The 16,685-nt window shown below is 41.7% G+C and overlaps 1 protein-coding gene across 4 annotated transcripts in view; it reads right to left on the reverse strand.

The window, feature by feature from the left end:
- The window catches only part of ANOS1 (anosmin 1), a 696,329-nt gene that overhangs the window by 579,308 nt on the left and 100,336 nt on the right, over positions 1 to 16,685 (reverse strand). The window contains exons 3-4 of one of the 4 annotated variants that reach the window (XM_032391221.1): positions 8,028 to 8,200; positions 285 to 408 (exon numbers count right to left, since the gene is read on the reverse strand). The exons of 1 other annotated variant lie outside the window; for it this stretch is intronic. The gene's annotated coding sequence lies outside the window, so the exon portion shown is untranslated. The remainder of the gene's footprint in view (positions 1 to 284; positions 409 to 8,027; positions 8,201 to 16,685) is intronic. 2 more of the 4 variants (XM_032391217.1, XM_032391218.1) reach the window with 2 other exon arrangements.

The raw sequence follows: 16,685 nt of genomic DNA on the forward strand, positions 1-16,685 counted from the left end.
AAAAAGTGATACGGGGGGAGAAAAAGTGATAGAGGCACAGAGGAGTCCAGGAGAGGAGCATAACTCCCTGTCAGAGCTAAATTCTAAATAAAGACATCTAATCTGAAATATTGACTGGATCGCAAATCAGTATTTGCCATCTATTTAAAATAGGATATCATAAAAGCAAAACTGAAAGAGAGAGAATAACTGACTCATGCAAGTCATCATGACCTTGATTCCTTCCTAATAATTTCTGAAAGGCTTGTTCAAATAATACTGGCCCAAATTCCTCTAATTATTACCTGGCTCCATAGAATGACATGGGCTCAAACATCTTTCAGGTGAATTTTTGACCATCCTGTTTCAAAAGTATGTCAAAAGTCACTGCTGTAAGATGCTCAGAATACTCAAGCAAGGCACATATCTCTGAATGGAAACAAAAACATGTATATTGGAAAATGATTTTCAGAGGCCTCATGTAAATGCCATCTTTAGCCTGGACATCTAAATCCTTGTCACACAATCATTGTGTATTTACATTCTCATCCCGGAACAACACTATCCCAGGGACGTATACACAATAGCCTAAAATTTACATGCCAGTGTGAACATCTATCTAACATCAAGCCTATTATAGGAGTGTCCCAAAATCCAAGCTGCAAATATAAATCACATTTTTGATGCAATAATTTGTTCACAGCCAAAAGCAACCATCCATTAGCTATCAATTTAAAGAGATTTTACGGCAATCCCCATGCCCTCAACCATCCATTGTGGCCGCTAAGAGTTGCAATAAATTAGTTTATCTTCAGTCCAGAGTCTCGTCTCATCCATGAAATAATACATGTTGATCCCCTAAACAATAAAATAAAATAAAATAGAAGTTGGAGGCTTCCCAAAAGCCTTCATGAATGTGGACTGGAAATCTCGCCATCTGGAGGATTATTTTTCCATGCTCTCTACCACTTCAATCATCCTGCCTAATAAACAAGCATGATTGATCAGAGCCAAACGACAGAGAGGGTCCTGCAGGGGGGACCCAAAGCGCTCATCTCCTGAGGACGTGCCTGAGATGAGCGAGAAGGCTTGAATCCATTGAGAGGCAAACAATGATGAACCTCACAGCCCTCATAAAATGGAAAATTGACACATTTTTGACGTAACTATCAGCATACATTCAACTCTTTCTTAAAGAGAGGAAATTAAATTGTGTTTATCGGTCACACTTGACAATTATCTGGAACTACTCCAGAAGCAGCAAATCTCAGCCAGTCTCCTGTATTCACCAAACAATAAGAACTTCAGCCAAAAACAAACAAACAAAAAGCCACTGTATTTGGGGTGAAACACAGCCATTCTGCCTGCCAAACTATCTTATCTATTTCATTATAGACGCAGGATTATCTGATATTTTCCTGCGGAATAAAGAATGGGTTTAAGTATATTATCTTTAATGCATATAAAGGGAAAATAAATCTGAATACCTTATTTTTTTTTTTTAAGATTTTATTTATTTAGGGCGCCTGGGTGGCTCAGACGGTTAAGAGTCTGCCTTCAGCTTATGTCATGATCTCAGGGTCCTGGGATCAAGCCCCATGTTGGGCTGCCAGGTCAGCGGGGAGCCTGCTTCTCCCTCTACCCCTCACCCCACTCATGCTCTCTCTCTCTCTCTCTAAAATAAAATAAATTAAAAATTTTTTTTAAGATTTTATTTATTTGAGGGCGCCTGGGTGGCTCAGATGGTTGAGCGTCTGCCTTCGGCTCAGGTCATGATCCCGGGGTCCTGGGATCAAGTCCCGCGAGCAGGGAGCCCGCTTCTCCCTCTGCCTCTCTCTCTGTCTCTCATGAATAAATAAATAAAATCTTTTTTATTTATTTGAGAGAGAGAGAGAGCACGAGAACAAGCAGGGAGAGGGACAGAGGGAGAAGGAGACAGAGAATCCAAGGAGAATCCATGCCGAGCGCAGAGCCTGACACAGGGATCAACCTCATCACCATGAGATCACGACCTGAGCCGAAATCAAGAGTCACTCAACTGACTGAGCCACCCAGGTGCCCCAGAATCTGTATACCTTAGAGATACATATTATCCAGGTGGAAATCCCATTGACACGCATAAAAAGAGATGATAGAGAGACAAATACAGAGACAGAGATAAATGTTTCCAAATTTCATTTTGAAGTTTCCAAACTTGACTTCTTTTCTTGCTTAATTTAAAATAGTTTATCCATATATCACATATTTGTCTGAGCACAGCATGAATGTAGGTTATAGGCACCAAATAAATATTAAAGGAACTGAAATTTTCATTCTGCACAAACACAGGCCAGAAATCATTTTTAATAATTTACAATGCAAGGAACAAAGAGCCTTTCCATTTCTATCAGTAGAAATGTTCATCTATTAGCCCTTTCCCACCTGAGACCCGAAGCTCTCTTGCCTTCTCATACACCTCTACCAACATGTGAGAGGCCGCGTCAGTGGTAAAGCCAAGAAATGCATCTCTGTCATTAATGTAGCGGGGTTTGGCCAAGAAAAACCACCAAGCTGGTGAACTATGGAGACGGAGCCTCATTAAGCAACATCATTTGAAAGCAGGGGACACTGTCCAACACAACACTGAACGGCCAAAATCCAAACAAATGGATTTTGTAAAGATTTCTTGCCGTTACTCAAAGGTTTACAATTCTGAACGTGTCATCTCTGTTTCCTTCGAGCTATCCTTCCGACAGCCTTGCTTTCTTTTAGCTTGTATTGCCCAATCATGCTGAATTTTTTGCCCTGCCTATCCATCCCCTTTGCCTATGCCAAGGGATTTTGGTCTTCTGATGCTTTCTCTTTGCCAATATCCCGTTTGGATTATTGATAGAGAGGCTGGGTCTTTGGAAAGCTCTCATCTTTGAAAGAGTTGTCAGGCTGCAGTTTTGCAAACTGCAGAGCACAAACACTTCAATATTTATGCTCCTTCTATCGACACTGAGTAAATTAGACTCTGGAATACCTGCATTATCCAAACCATCTGCTTCACTGCATTTTTTTAAATGAGTAGGTGGGGGAAATTTACGAGCATTTTCTCTTATCTCTTGTTGCTAGGGAAACTACTTTTTTTTTTTTGGTAGGGATAATCCTAGAATCTCAGAAAGAGCCAGGATGCAACCTTCCTTCCCCTCTTTCTTCAAATGAAATCTGTGTCTCCCCCCGAGAGAGAGCTTTTCCACTGGCTACTCAGTGTCCAAGGACATTATAATATTCCGAGCCAGTCCAAAATACACAGGGCAGAATTTTCGCTTTGCATTTTCACAGTGAGCCCCTGCCAAATGGAGGGGTCCACAAAGTTTGTCTCAAAAAAACAAAATGACTGTTTCATAAGGGGTTATTTTGTCATTCAAGCCCATAAAACTCAAGGGGAGCAAAAAGATCCATTCTGCCCCATCAGACTGGAAGTCGTTTTACTGAAAGAACCCCTTGTGTGATGAAGACAAAATAAAAAATAATTATGTTCAGTTCCATGGGGCTTTCTGCCTGAAAACATAAAAGAGAATGTGCAAGCAGAGTGGGAAACTGCCCACAGTTTTCATACCCTCAGGGGTCCTGGAAAACATCACTCCTCAGTGTACACAGCCCACATCCTACCATAGAAGAGAACACACCAGAAAGAACTTTTGGAACATGGCATTTGCGGATCACGGGTTTGCTCATGGAGGTGCAGCCCAAGTTGCCAGTAGTACATTTTGTACTAGGAAGGCAACTGTGCCCAGAACAGAAAATGACTGTGCACAAACAAGTAATTTGCATTCTGCTTTTGGAGACAATCAGACTCCACCCCCAAAATCCACACCATATTTGCATAATTCATTTATGAAATACTGTTTTTCATTCTCTTGAGCCCACAGCTGCTGCTAGGGGAATGGGCGTGGTCCACACCCAGCTTCAAATTCGCTCCTGCATAATCCCCAAATAGAGGGTTTTCACATGCAGTTAAGCAAGGAGGCCCAGGTGCTCAACAGGGGAGACCTTAAAGGACGTTCTGCCTTCCACTCAGTGTGATGTCCAAGAAAGCATTTCAAAAAAAAATGGCCAAGAACTCCAATCGGTGATGACAAAAAAGTAATCATTATTTGGGGGTTAGAAACAATTGAGAAAAAGCTTTACCTCGACCCCCTCTCTTCATAGGAAAGCCAGAAAATGAGTGCAAAAGGGACCTGAAAGTTTAGCTTCAATCTTTAATGTTAACTAAACTGTATATTAACATGATCTCTCCCACAATAAATGCCATCTAACGACCAGTGAGGTCCGAGACCTTTGCATGGGGTTTACTAACTTGTTTGCCTTCATTTATGACCAACAACAGTTAGATGAGTGTGTAAAAATGATTACCATAAATCAGAAGACACAGTTTTGTATATCAGAGCAACTCAATGGGCCAGCTGCCGCCACACAAGCTGGAAGCTTGCTCAAAATGCATATATGCACAGGTCCCACACCACAGACCTAGAGGATCAGAATCAATGGGAGGGGGTACCCAGGCATCTGGCTGTTTTTGTTTTGTTTTGCTTTTATTTAAATTCAAGTGAGTTAACATACAGCGCAACACTGATTTCCAGGAGCAGAATCCAGTGATTCATCACCCACATACAACACCCAGTGCTCATTCCATCAAGTGCCCTCCTTAAAGCCCATCACCCAGTTACCCCAACCCCCCCACCCTCCCCCCCTTCTAGCAACCCTCATTTTGTTCTCTACATTTAAGAGTCTCTTATGGTTTGTCTCCCTCTTTGTTTTTATCTTATTTTTCCTTCCCTTCCCCTATTTTCATCTGTTTTGTTTCTTAAGTTCCACATATGAGTGAAATCGTATGATATTTGTCTTTCTCTGACTTATTTCACACTTAGCATAATATACTCTAGTTCCATCCACGTCGTTGCTAATGGCAAGATTTCACTCTTTCTGATGGCTAACGAATATTCCATTGTCTAAATACACCACATCTCCTTTATCCATTCATCTGTCGATGGACATCTGGGCTCTCTCCACAGTTTGGCTACTGCTGATAGTGCCCAGGCATCTGTCTTCACAAGCTCCCCAGGTGAGGCTGATGTAAATGTCTAAGAACCTCTGGTCTGAGTTGGTTGGGCCCTACACTACAAAACCCACCATGTCCTCATTCATGTTACTAATTAGCTACCTTTCATTTCAAGTACCATGTACGATGCATTCAGATCACAGAAATAGACAAAATATCCAAGATCTTACTTAAATGCATTAATTTCATAGGCCATAATTTACTAAATCCTTGAAGGAGACCAAGAAGAAGGAAATATTAAGGGGAAAGGTAGGAGAAATTATTTAGGAAATTATGCTGTCATTAAATATGGAGAAAATGGAGAAATGCATTATAATATTAAGTGCAGGATACAGAATTACATATTTCCTGTCATCACAATCTTAGATTATAGATTTTAAAAAAGACTGGAGGGGCGCCTGGGTGGCTCAGTCGTTAAGCGTCTGCCTTCAGCTCAGGTCATGATCCCAGGGTCCTGGGATTGAGCCCCGCATCAGGCTCCCTGCTCCGCAGGAAGCCTGCTTCTCCCTCTCCCACTCCCCCTGCTTGTGTTCCCTCTCTTGCTGTGTCCCTCTCTCTGTCAAATAAATAAATAAAATCTTTTAAAAAAAATTTAAAAAGACTGGAAAGAGAGTCACTAAAATGTTAGCAGTCAATATGTTTGAGTGGTACAAACAACAAATAATTGTGTTAACCCCTCTTTTTACTGTTGCCTTTTTTTTTTCATTTTGATCATAACAATGAGGTATTGCTCTTTTAATGGAAAATAGACTTTATAATGTTCCTTTTTTTTTTTTTTTTGACAGAGAGAGAGAGAGAGAGCACAAGTAGGCAGAGCGGCAAGCAGAGGGAGAGGGAGAGGGAGAGGGAGAAGCAGGCTCCCCACTGAGGGCTTGATCCCGGAACCTGCGATCATGACCTGAGCCGAAGGCAGACACCTACCTGACTGAGCCACCCAAGCACCCCTGGAAAATAGACTTTAAATACACATTAAGGCAGGACCAGTCTAGAATTTGCTAACACCAAGATAAAGTAGTAGCACCATATTTCACGGTCAAGTTCTTACTCTGGTTGATATACTCCAGATATGAAGCGGAGCAAGTCTCTCCTGGATTTGCTACTAACAGATAGATATAGTGATACTGTTTTACTAGACCATCCTGTAGAGCACATCATACATATTAGGAAATGATCCTGACAGCCTAGAAATACTCTGGAAAAATACATACGGCATAAGGGGTGGCTTGGGAATCATGTAGGTGTCCAAATGGGTTTCATTATAAAAAGGAGGACCCGTTCAGGTTAAGACATCCATATATAATTCATGCCTCCCTGCCCTCCGCTCTAGGCCTCTTCCACTACCCGAAAGTGAAACCGTTGGGAAAAACCTAGAAACAACAACTGCAGTGATTTCTTGACCAGTTACCTAGCTACAGATGTGCTTTCAGCTTAAAACCACCCCAGTTGCTTCTACCCTTCAAATCTTGCAACTCCAGAAAGGCAGACATCAAATGGATATTCAGAAAGATAGGAAAAGTGATTATGCAAAATGCTGACCTAACCTTGGAAATGTCCTTTTGGCTTCCTCAAAGGATCAGAACCGGCCTAAAGTATGGGATCTACTTACTCTGGGTCAACTCTTGATTGCATTTCATCCATTAGCTATACCTTCCCTCTTTGCAAAATGAGAAAGATTATCTGCCTTACAAAGTCACTGTGAGTACAAAGAATGCAGTGTGTGCCCCAAGCGGTGGATATGGTTGGGTGAAGGGGAATCCAAGCAGTAGTAGTGAGTATTATCTGACTTAGGAGAGGAGTCTATCCCTCCATTCTAATGGATCAGTAGGGAGAAACACCTTGCTAGTAAGCCTATAAAGTGGTGTCAGCTCTTAGGAAAACATTTAGTGCCATCGTTCACTCAGCTATTCCATGCTGGCCTATGATCCAAGAGTAGCTTTGCACATGTGTGCTAGGTTCATGACTGAGACTATATCCCCAGTAGCACTGTTTATAAAAGCAAAAGTCTAAAAACTCTGATGCCCTAAGACAGGAGAATGGATAAATCATCATGGCATTGCTCCCCAGTGCAGTATCTTATGGGAGACAAACTGAATGAACTACATCTTAGAAAAACCTTAGAAATGAAGGTTGAGTGAAAAAAGCAAGTCCCCATATGATATTCTTTAAATGAAATATAAAAAAAAAAAAAAAGCAAAAGTAAACTACATATGATTTAGGTATACATGTGTATGTGATAAAACAGCAAGAATGCAGTGCCTGGGTGGTTATCAGTTGGTTATTCGTCTGCCTTTGGCTCAGGTCATGATCCCAGGGTCCTGGGATCGAGCCCCATGTCCAGCTCCCTGCTCAACGGGGAGTCTGCTTATCCCTCTCCCTCTGCCTCTACCCCCCCCACCCCACTCACGCTCTCTCTCCCACACACACACACTCTCTCTCTCAAATAGCTAAATAAAATCTTTAAAACAAAACAAAACAGCAAGAAAGCCAAAGCAAGAGAATGAAAAATGCAAGCGTCAGACTTTTGGGTACTGTGAGGGCGAGGAGGCAGAAAAGATAAAGTACAGGTGGTATAAGTGATTAACAATGTCCTAAGTCTTGGGTTCAATGGCTGCTCAATATATTATTTACTGAATGGAATAAAAACAAAGCAAAGGCCATTCACGGACCAATGATCACAGCATGCCTAATTCTACACTTGAAGTTTGTGTAAATGCTATGAAAGATGGACAGAACATTTCCTGTCAAGGGTGTTCCTAGACTTGAAATGGAATGAGGAGAAGGGACTCAATTTAACAGAGTAATTAAGAGGGGAAAAAATCACAGTTAAAGTGCTCCAAGTCCAAGCGACTACAGCAAAACAAAGGGTCTTGAGTAATGTCTTAGCCCTGGAGGAAAAGCCATCAAGAGGAAGGATGGTAGGTATGAGCTTGAGAAGGAAAGAAATAACAAGTGCAAAGCTCACCATTTCAAGAAACACCGGGCTGAAGGCTGAACAGTCCCACACAGAGTAATGCTACCACTTCCAATTGTCTACAGAGCTCCGTTTGAAGTAATTCTCTGAAGATCTCTTGCTCCAATTAACAGCTACACTTCACATGTATGTGTTTTTTATTTTATCTCCATATCCTCACCTTCCTTTGAAAAAGGAAAAAAAGAGAATCTTGACATCCTAAAAGAAGTTTTGTCACTGCCCGAAACAATAAAGGGTTGTACCAAAGTAGTAATAATTTGTGCATTTATTGAGCAATTACTACATGCCCCACACCGTGTTTAATGCTTTTGTTTGTGAGTTCATTTAAGTCTTGCTACACGGGGGCTCTCTCTTTATGCTGGAGATGCGAAAGTGAAGACATGGGTTAGATCTTTTTGAAGATGGCCTATCTGCTGCTCAAGTCCATTTTCTTATCTGCCCCACAGCAACTGGGACAGGGAAAAGGTGAGCCAGTAGGTCCCCACTCCACCTAACTCTCTGGCAATATTCGGGGCTCCCCTGGGGCTGCCCTGAGTGCCTGGCTTCTTCTCTCCCTGAATCAGAGGTAGCCAGGAACCCAAACCTAAAGCTGAAAGGGAAGGAAACAGTAAATACAATTCCCCCCATCACCCCTCTGCCCAATCATCTTTGTCTCTCACCCCTTGCATTACAGATGTGCATTCCATAGCTTTAGCTAATCTTGGGTTCTCCATAGAAAAGAAATGCCCAAACAGTACATGTTCAAGGTCGTTAAGACCCCAATTAACTCCGGCACTGATTGCTTTGTCATTCGAGTAAAGGGAGTCACTTCTTTTAATCGATGGGGTGAGAATCACAAAGATTAAATGCAGTTTGCTGAGGCCCTGCGAAGGCACGGACTGTAATTCTCCTACAAAAGGAGAATGCCAGAATGTTAGGATCCTGGTGGGCAAGGGTAAAAATCCGGATGCCTATGCCACATCCCAGACCATATCATCATGATCTCTGGGCAGGGAGGGATCAGGACCAGGCTCCCCAAAATGACTCTAGGCTATCATCACCCAGAAACTTGGGGAGAATGAAATAAATATAATAGAGATAATAACTGGAAAAGAGCTGGCAAATTTTCAGATGGTTTTCATTTACAGTGAATTTGAAAGGACAAAATCAATTATCTCTATGTCTGATACTGAAAGTTTTATATTTTGGACACAGTATCACATACAAATAGTACTTAATAAAAGGAGAGATTTCATCCAGTTATGATGCTTTTATCTATCTTTAAGTTTTGTTTCTCAGCCTAGAGCAAAGATTTGCACAAGGGCCTTCTGCCCTTCGTTATTTGTACAAAGGCACCAATGAGCATCAGGAAGGAGACATCGGTCAGATGGAGGCCCCTCCCATGCCACCCCTGCCACCTCTTAGGAGGATGTTTTTATCTGTGGAACTCTCTTGTTTCGAACTTTATCTTTCCTTTGGATGACTTATCTCTATTAATTCTCCAAAGAGAACAGAGAGCCCCTCTAAAAGTTGTTTAGGTTCCTAGAAAAGAAAAATAACCATTTTCCCCAAAATTTACATTACAAATTACATTCCATACCCCATGGGAAAATCTGTTTATTTTTTATTCAAATTACAACTCCTTCCCAGAAATAAATTAAATTCTAGTTCCCTGCTCAGCTTTAAAAAAATCTTTCCAAAACAAACCAGGGAGACAATGCTCATAAATATATCCTCATTCTAGATCTACTCCATTCTCCTGTATTTAATAAAGATATATTTTGATATGCATTTACACACTGTATATGGTATTTTGATATATCTGGTTGAAAACAGAGACATTACAATAAGTTATCTAGTTATCTGGATGTAAGTGGATAACATGCATATGTAATTATATGAAACATTATACATATACATATATTACATTAAGTATATTTTTATCTTTTGTATTTTTAATATATATTTAGGTAGATATGTTTAAGTGTGTACACTGATATACATTTATATGTTCAAAGTGATTCCAAGCAATGAAACTGAGCGTGTAAATTCAGAAAAATTACTTCCGGAGCAGGGACAGAGCTAACCAAACCTTAATTTGATCTGTTACTTCAAGATGATGATCAAACGTTCTAGTCAGTACAAAACAAGTTAACACAAAGTACTTAAGAAAGTTCAATTTTGCAGAGTTTCACAGTTATTTACTGAACCTGCTTATTCAAATGCATCTAACTCCCATGTGAAAGGGGTTCTAGATCTTTGAAAAGGTATGTCTCAGGCAAGGTCTGTTGGGGCCAGGATAATGAGAGCTCCCAGAGGATCCAGGGACTATCTCCACCATCAGACAACAGCACAGAATGGAGAAATAGATCTCACACCAGGCTGTGTCCGTTTCATTGGTCATTTAATGCTGCCTGGATTCATTCAGTCACACTAATTCACTTGACAAGTTACGTTTGCAGTTCCAGTTTGAAGGCTGCAGGATTATCTTCAATTCGAAGTCAGTGGGGCAGAAATTAGAGAGCTTTTCCAGTGCTTTCTGGCCATTTCCACATCACCCTATTTTTCCTATGCGGTTGAGCTAGTTGCTGGCCTATCTGGAGACACTCAAGATACTCTCAGATGTTTACTGATGCCAGTGTTGATCATTCAGGCCAACTAGTTAAGACCTCTCTCATAAGCCTCCCATCACCAGTGGCCCTTTGTCTAAAACTGCAACATAGCCCAGCCTGCACATGCATGCCCTGCACTCCTCGCCAACGTTACTTTTTTTCTTGCCTCTCTTTACTACCTAACATGCCTTGTATTTTACTTATGGTTATTTGTAAAAAGGCACAAGTCACATAATGTATCTTGTGGATTTTTCTGATTTCCCTGGTAGACTATAAGCTCCATAAGGACACGAATTTGAACTGGTCCTGGGTAAACTGCAAGTGCTGGGAGAAGTGCCTGACAAAGAGGGGGGGATCAATAAATATCTTGATCACATGAATAAACCACAATGCAAACAGATCGATCGAGATAAAAAGGCAAGAGTGTCAGAGGAAAAGGAAAGAAAAACAGATCTTTGATGTTCTAATGGTCCAGAACCCAGGTCGATTTGTTTTCAGGGTGAAACTGAGCGTCAGTCTTCCTTTAAACTTGTGGGCCATTCTTTTATCATCTCCATAGAGTTTTCCAGAAGAAGCATGCTTGCATGTGATCAGATAACACGTCCAATGGCCCCAATTACCCTGAATTCTTGCCAGAAGGAGCAACATTAGGGTTTTGTTTGTTTTCTTCTGTATATTTGAATTGGCACTGGTAGACGTAAATGTTGAAACTGATTTTATTTTAAACGCAGTGCCACTTCCCAACCTCTTGCCAAGCTTCTTATCCTCAGTTACCGGCCAGGCTTTGCAAGCCATACTTACCACGGTGTCTGTTTGTGTTCTATTTATCTTACAGATTGGCAGAATGCGCGCTTCCACTTAGTTTACAAGTGGTGTATGTTTTTTTTTCCACTTACTGTACCCCGTGATCTGAGGCAGAGGTTAGCAAAGTCGTTCTGGAAAAGGCCAGACAGTAAATATCTTCGGCTCTGCAGGTTACACTGTGACCGTAGCAACTACTTACCCCTGCGTCTGCGCTTGCAACGCAGCCATGGACAATACACAGGAACAACCGGGTGTGGCTCGGTGCCAATTAAACTCTATTTTTGGACAATGAAATGTCACTTTTATATAAATTTCACATGTAATTTTATATATATATACATACATGTAATTTTATATATATATATTTATATATACTATTTTCTTTCGATTTTTTCAACCATTTCAAACTGCCAAATCCATTCTTGGGCTGTGGGCCATACCACAGCAAGCAAGAAGAGAGGCTGCAGTTTGCCAACCCTGGCCTTACGTGCTAAAGGATTTCTTCGAGCGGTTCTTAAGCTGAAAAAGGTGATTTCCAGATCCTTCTTTCAATCCCCACCCCCTAAATGCACATTACCACGGAAAGTTCTCGGCAAGCCCAAAGCCCGAAGCTGCTACACGAACTCATGGCACAGGAAACCCGATGCTCACCAGGGGTCTTTGTGTTTCACTTGTTGACTGCTTTCTGCTGTTTGGTGCTGTAGAATCAACACCCGTGCACAATCCCCACTGGGAAACAGCAGCAGGTGGCCAAAGAGTAAATAGAACACGGTCTCTCCTCTCCCTAGTGGTGTTCAGTGCTCCTTCCCCTCTGTTCCCACAGCCTTTGTCATCTCCATGCCCAGGGTCCTCATCCCATGCAGAGCCAGCCCCCGGAGGGCACAGCTCCCCCCACCCCTGACATTCTGCTCAGCATCTAGGATGCCCAGTGCATGCTCACTGAATGCTATGCCCTCACTTCAGGCAGATCTGACAGAGTACTGCCCAGTGCAGAGAGAAGCGAGCCTTCTGAGAACAAATACAAATGGATGTGACCCGTGCGGGAGGGTCTCTGGGACTTGTGCCCTTTGGATTGGGGAAAATAAACCTTTTGTACATCACTGAAGATCATCTCAAGGGAGTGGACACCTACACCCAGCCCTGAACAAGCACATCTGTCCCAACAGGAACATCCTCCACCAATCAAACGAACGTGTGTTTAGAACAGAGCTGCTCCTGCCGTGTCCCTCTCCTCACTTTTCATCCTGCTACAGGCACTTTTTCCTTCCACGTTGCCCAAAGTGGTTCACTGCGCTGACCACACACTAAAAAGGACTTGGGGTTTTTCCATATGGAAAATCATGCTGTGCTTACGTTGCCCCTTAAATAGGTTAAAAGACAAACCACTGAGTAGGGCACCTCAGATCCCAACACCGGTCAGGTGCTGGTGCTATGTGCAGAGTAATGGAGTTACTGGTGGAACACTGTGGGCTGGCTCACAGACTGCTTATATGGTTAGAGCCACTGCTGGCTCAGGAACTGCACATACCGTTAGAGCAGAGCTCCTGTGCTCTTCCATTCTGGAAAGTGCTGCCCGTCACGGCCTGCTCTGCTTCCCAAGGGGAGGACACTGAATTCTAAGGGGCCCCCAAGGCTCCCACTGCCCTTTTGTACAGCCCTATATAATCCCTTCCCCCTGATATCACCATAGGATATCATTCCCATGATTAGGTTATGTTATGTTATGTTCTATGGCAAAGGTGAAGGGAAATTGCAAAATTAAAAAGTCCTTAATCAGTTGACTTTGAGTTAATAAAAAGGGAATAAAATGATCAAGCCATGAAAAGATATGGAGGAATCATAAATGCACATTACTAGGTGAAAGAAGCCAATCTAAAAAAGCTACATACTGGGGCGCCTGGGTGGCTCAGTCGTTAAGCGTCTGCCTTCGGCTCAGGTCATGATCCCAGCGTCCTGGGATCAAGCCCCGCATTGGGCTCCCTGCTCAGCGGGAAGCCTGCTTCTCCCTCTCCCACTCCCCCTGCTTGTGTTCCCTCTCTCACTGTGTCTCTCTCTGTCAAATAAATAAATAAAATCTTTAAAAAATAATAAAATAAAAAGGCTACATACTGTATGATTCCAACTAGATGACATTCTAGAAAAGACAAAATAAAGGAGAAATATAAAGATCAATGATTGCCAGGGCTTAGGGGAGAGGGAAAGATGAACAGATAGAGCACAGAGGATTTTTAGGATAGTGAAACTATTCTGCATGATACTTAATGGTGGATACATGTCATTATACATTTGTCAGGATCCGCAGAATGTACAACACAAGAGTGAACTCTAATGTAAACTATGGACGTTGGGTGATAATGACATGTCAGTGTAGGTTCATCAGTTGTAACAAAAGCACCATTCTGCTGTGGGATGTCAGCAAAAGTAACATGGGAGAGGCTATGCATGTGTGGAGACAGTGGGTATATGGGAAATCTCTGTACCTTCCCTCTCATTTTTGCTATGTACTTAAAATTTCTCTAAAAAATAAAGTCTACTTAAAAAAAAAAAAAAGTAATTGTTGGTGGGCCTCACCTAATCTGGTGAACCCTGTAAAGCAGTCCTTAGCTCTCCCTGAAAGCAGACACTCATAGCTACAGTGATGCTCTTTTGCTAACCTTGAAGAAACAAGATGTCATAAGTATCTCATTAATTCTACAAAGAGATGAATTCTACCAAAAGCTTGAGAGAGCGTGGAAAAGAGATGCTTCCATAGTCCAGTCTCCAGATGAGAACACAACCCAGCTAACACCTTGACTGGAAAGTGAGACCGTGTCAGACCCTGAGCAGAGCGCCCAGGTAAGCCTCTCCCAGACTTCTGACCCACAGAATATATGAGATAATAAATGGGTATTGGTCTAAGCCACTAAGTTGGTACTATATGTTATGCAACACAGAAAACTAAGACACAAACTGCAGCAAATACCCAATAATAATAACAACGGCAATGGCGATGATGATAATAATATATACTGTACTGCACTGCTTATAAAATACATAAACACATCTTGGTTTTTTCACTGGCTCACAATTCCAATCTCATGTGGTTGTTGAATCAAAATAACATAGTGAGTACAAACACAAGCACTGAAATTTTAGTGACCTGACTTTGAATCATGCTTTGCCCGCTTTCTTGCTGTGAATCCTTTGGCAATCTTACCCCTGTGAACTCTATATAACAGAGATAAGAATACCCTCCTGATAACACTGGTTCTTAAATTTGGTGGCCCAAGGTATGCAGCTGTGAGGCTTTCTAAATGCTGATTCCCAGCCCCGGCCCTAGTTCTGATGTGACAGTAAGGGGTGGGACATGGACACTGGGACATTTACAAGCTCTCCGTGGATTCTCATGGGCAGCAAAGCAGAAGACTGGCTGCCTTGCAGAGCTGTAGTGATGAGTAGACAGTGAGGACTTCCAATGGTGAATGCTCATGGAAAGTCACTTTTTTGCCCTTTTTTGGTATAGAAGCTTAAGACCAGAGAAGTGAATGACCTGGGTTCACACACTTACATAGGAGCTCTAGCACCCAACGTAGCTCATCCTATCACACCTGATCCAAAAGACCACCAGATCTCCCTCTAGGTCTCTGCTCCTTAAATTTTTTTTTTGTCCAATCTCAGGTCCTTGGGAAGTAACCAGTGGAACATGGGTCAGTAAACTGGAGCCTGTGGGCCAAATCCTGCCATCACCTACTTTGGTTAAAAAAAGAAAAAATACAATTAAGTTGCTTTGGAAGTTGCCCTTTCATTTATGGCTTTTGTGCTACAACATCAGAGTTGAGTAGTGATCACATAGCCAAAAATAATTCAGTATTTGGCCCTTTATAGAAATGCTTTGCTGACCCCTGCAATAAACAATAACCAAGATGATGCTTTATCACTGTTGATGGCTTAACTGATCTCTACTGAGTCAATGCTGATTTTCCCAGAAAATCAGAAACAGGATATACCTGAATAGTTAAAATGCTTAACTTCACAAGAAAAGAGATGGAAGCCATGGGAAGTGTTGGACTAGCTGAGGCCATAAGGCCCCCCCAGGAGCCAGGGCATAAATGGAATCCAGATTTTCTACCTCTGAACAGTGCTGCTTGCAACCCACTGCAATTTAACTTATGTAAAGCAGCTATTCAAGAGAGGTTTGAATGGGTTTGGGGAGGTAATTCCATTTTGTTTTCCATTTGTTTTAATATTGCAAAGCCAAAAATAATTTCAATGGATTGGATAAAACCTGTGGAGGTTTTAGGAACAAGATTGTCACTCTAGAGTTAGCTCCTAATTCTCCGGAATAATGTAAAAAAAAAAAATGCCTTCTGTTGTTTTGAAAAGGTCAAACAGAACTAAAGTATATATGGGAAAAGCAGTGCGTTTAAAAGCTTTAAGTGACTGCACTTCATTCTATTAAACTCCAAATAGGTAGAAATTCAGCCCCCAGTGAGCTCTGTTTTAAGTTAAAAGATTTCTCTTTGTGTTATTTACCCCACTGTTCCAAGTGGCATAAGCCTTCCCTGTGCATGGATAAGTGCCCAGCTGACCAAAGATTCGGACATAATAAGGAAGAAATCACCTCGGGAGCTGTTTGTCTTTCATTGAAGTCTCTTGGCCGCTGGTTATCACACTACAGATATTTCCTGGGGCCAAAAATTATTGAATTTCAAAAAGATTTTTTAAATCATGATCCTTCTCATTTGTGGCATTCCTAGGTTCTCTAGACACGTTTAATTTTTAAAAGTGAATTTCAACAAGCCATTTATTTATTTAAAAAAGAAAAACACTTTCTGACTTCCTGCTACTTATCTGTAGCATGAGAGAAATGAATGGGGTGATCTCTTCGGCCCCCTCCCTTTCAAACCAGGTGTGATGATGTACTCTTACTGAATATATTCCCCTAGATAAACAAAAGCAAGACTGAGCAGTGCCCCAGGTAGGAATCAAGGTGGTACAATCAAGTACATATGCTACACATGCTATTTTACCATATTCTATGAGCTCTATTGTTTGCTGAGGATGGTACATCATACAAACAAGAGGGACAGCTGGTCCTCGTTCCTAAGGAGTAAACAGTCGGTCTGGGAAAGATAACACTGAAATGCACCAAAGTAAGGAACAATTACCTTTCAGATACAGAACATACGTGGAAAATAAATTCTCAGCCACTTAGATTTATTTGTTCTGCTGGCACGAAGGGCTCCATAAAAAAAATTTGATCTGGTCCAAAAGA

Source organism: Phoca vitulina, unplaced genomic scaffold (assembly GCF_004348235.1).
Source record: "Phoca vitulina isolate PV1807 unplaced genomic scaffold, GSC_HSeal_1.0 scaffold60, whole genome shotgun sequence".
In the NCBI taxonomy this organism is placed as follows: Eukaryota; Metazoa; Chordata; class Mammalia; order Carnivora; family Phocidae; genus Phoca; species Phoca vitulina.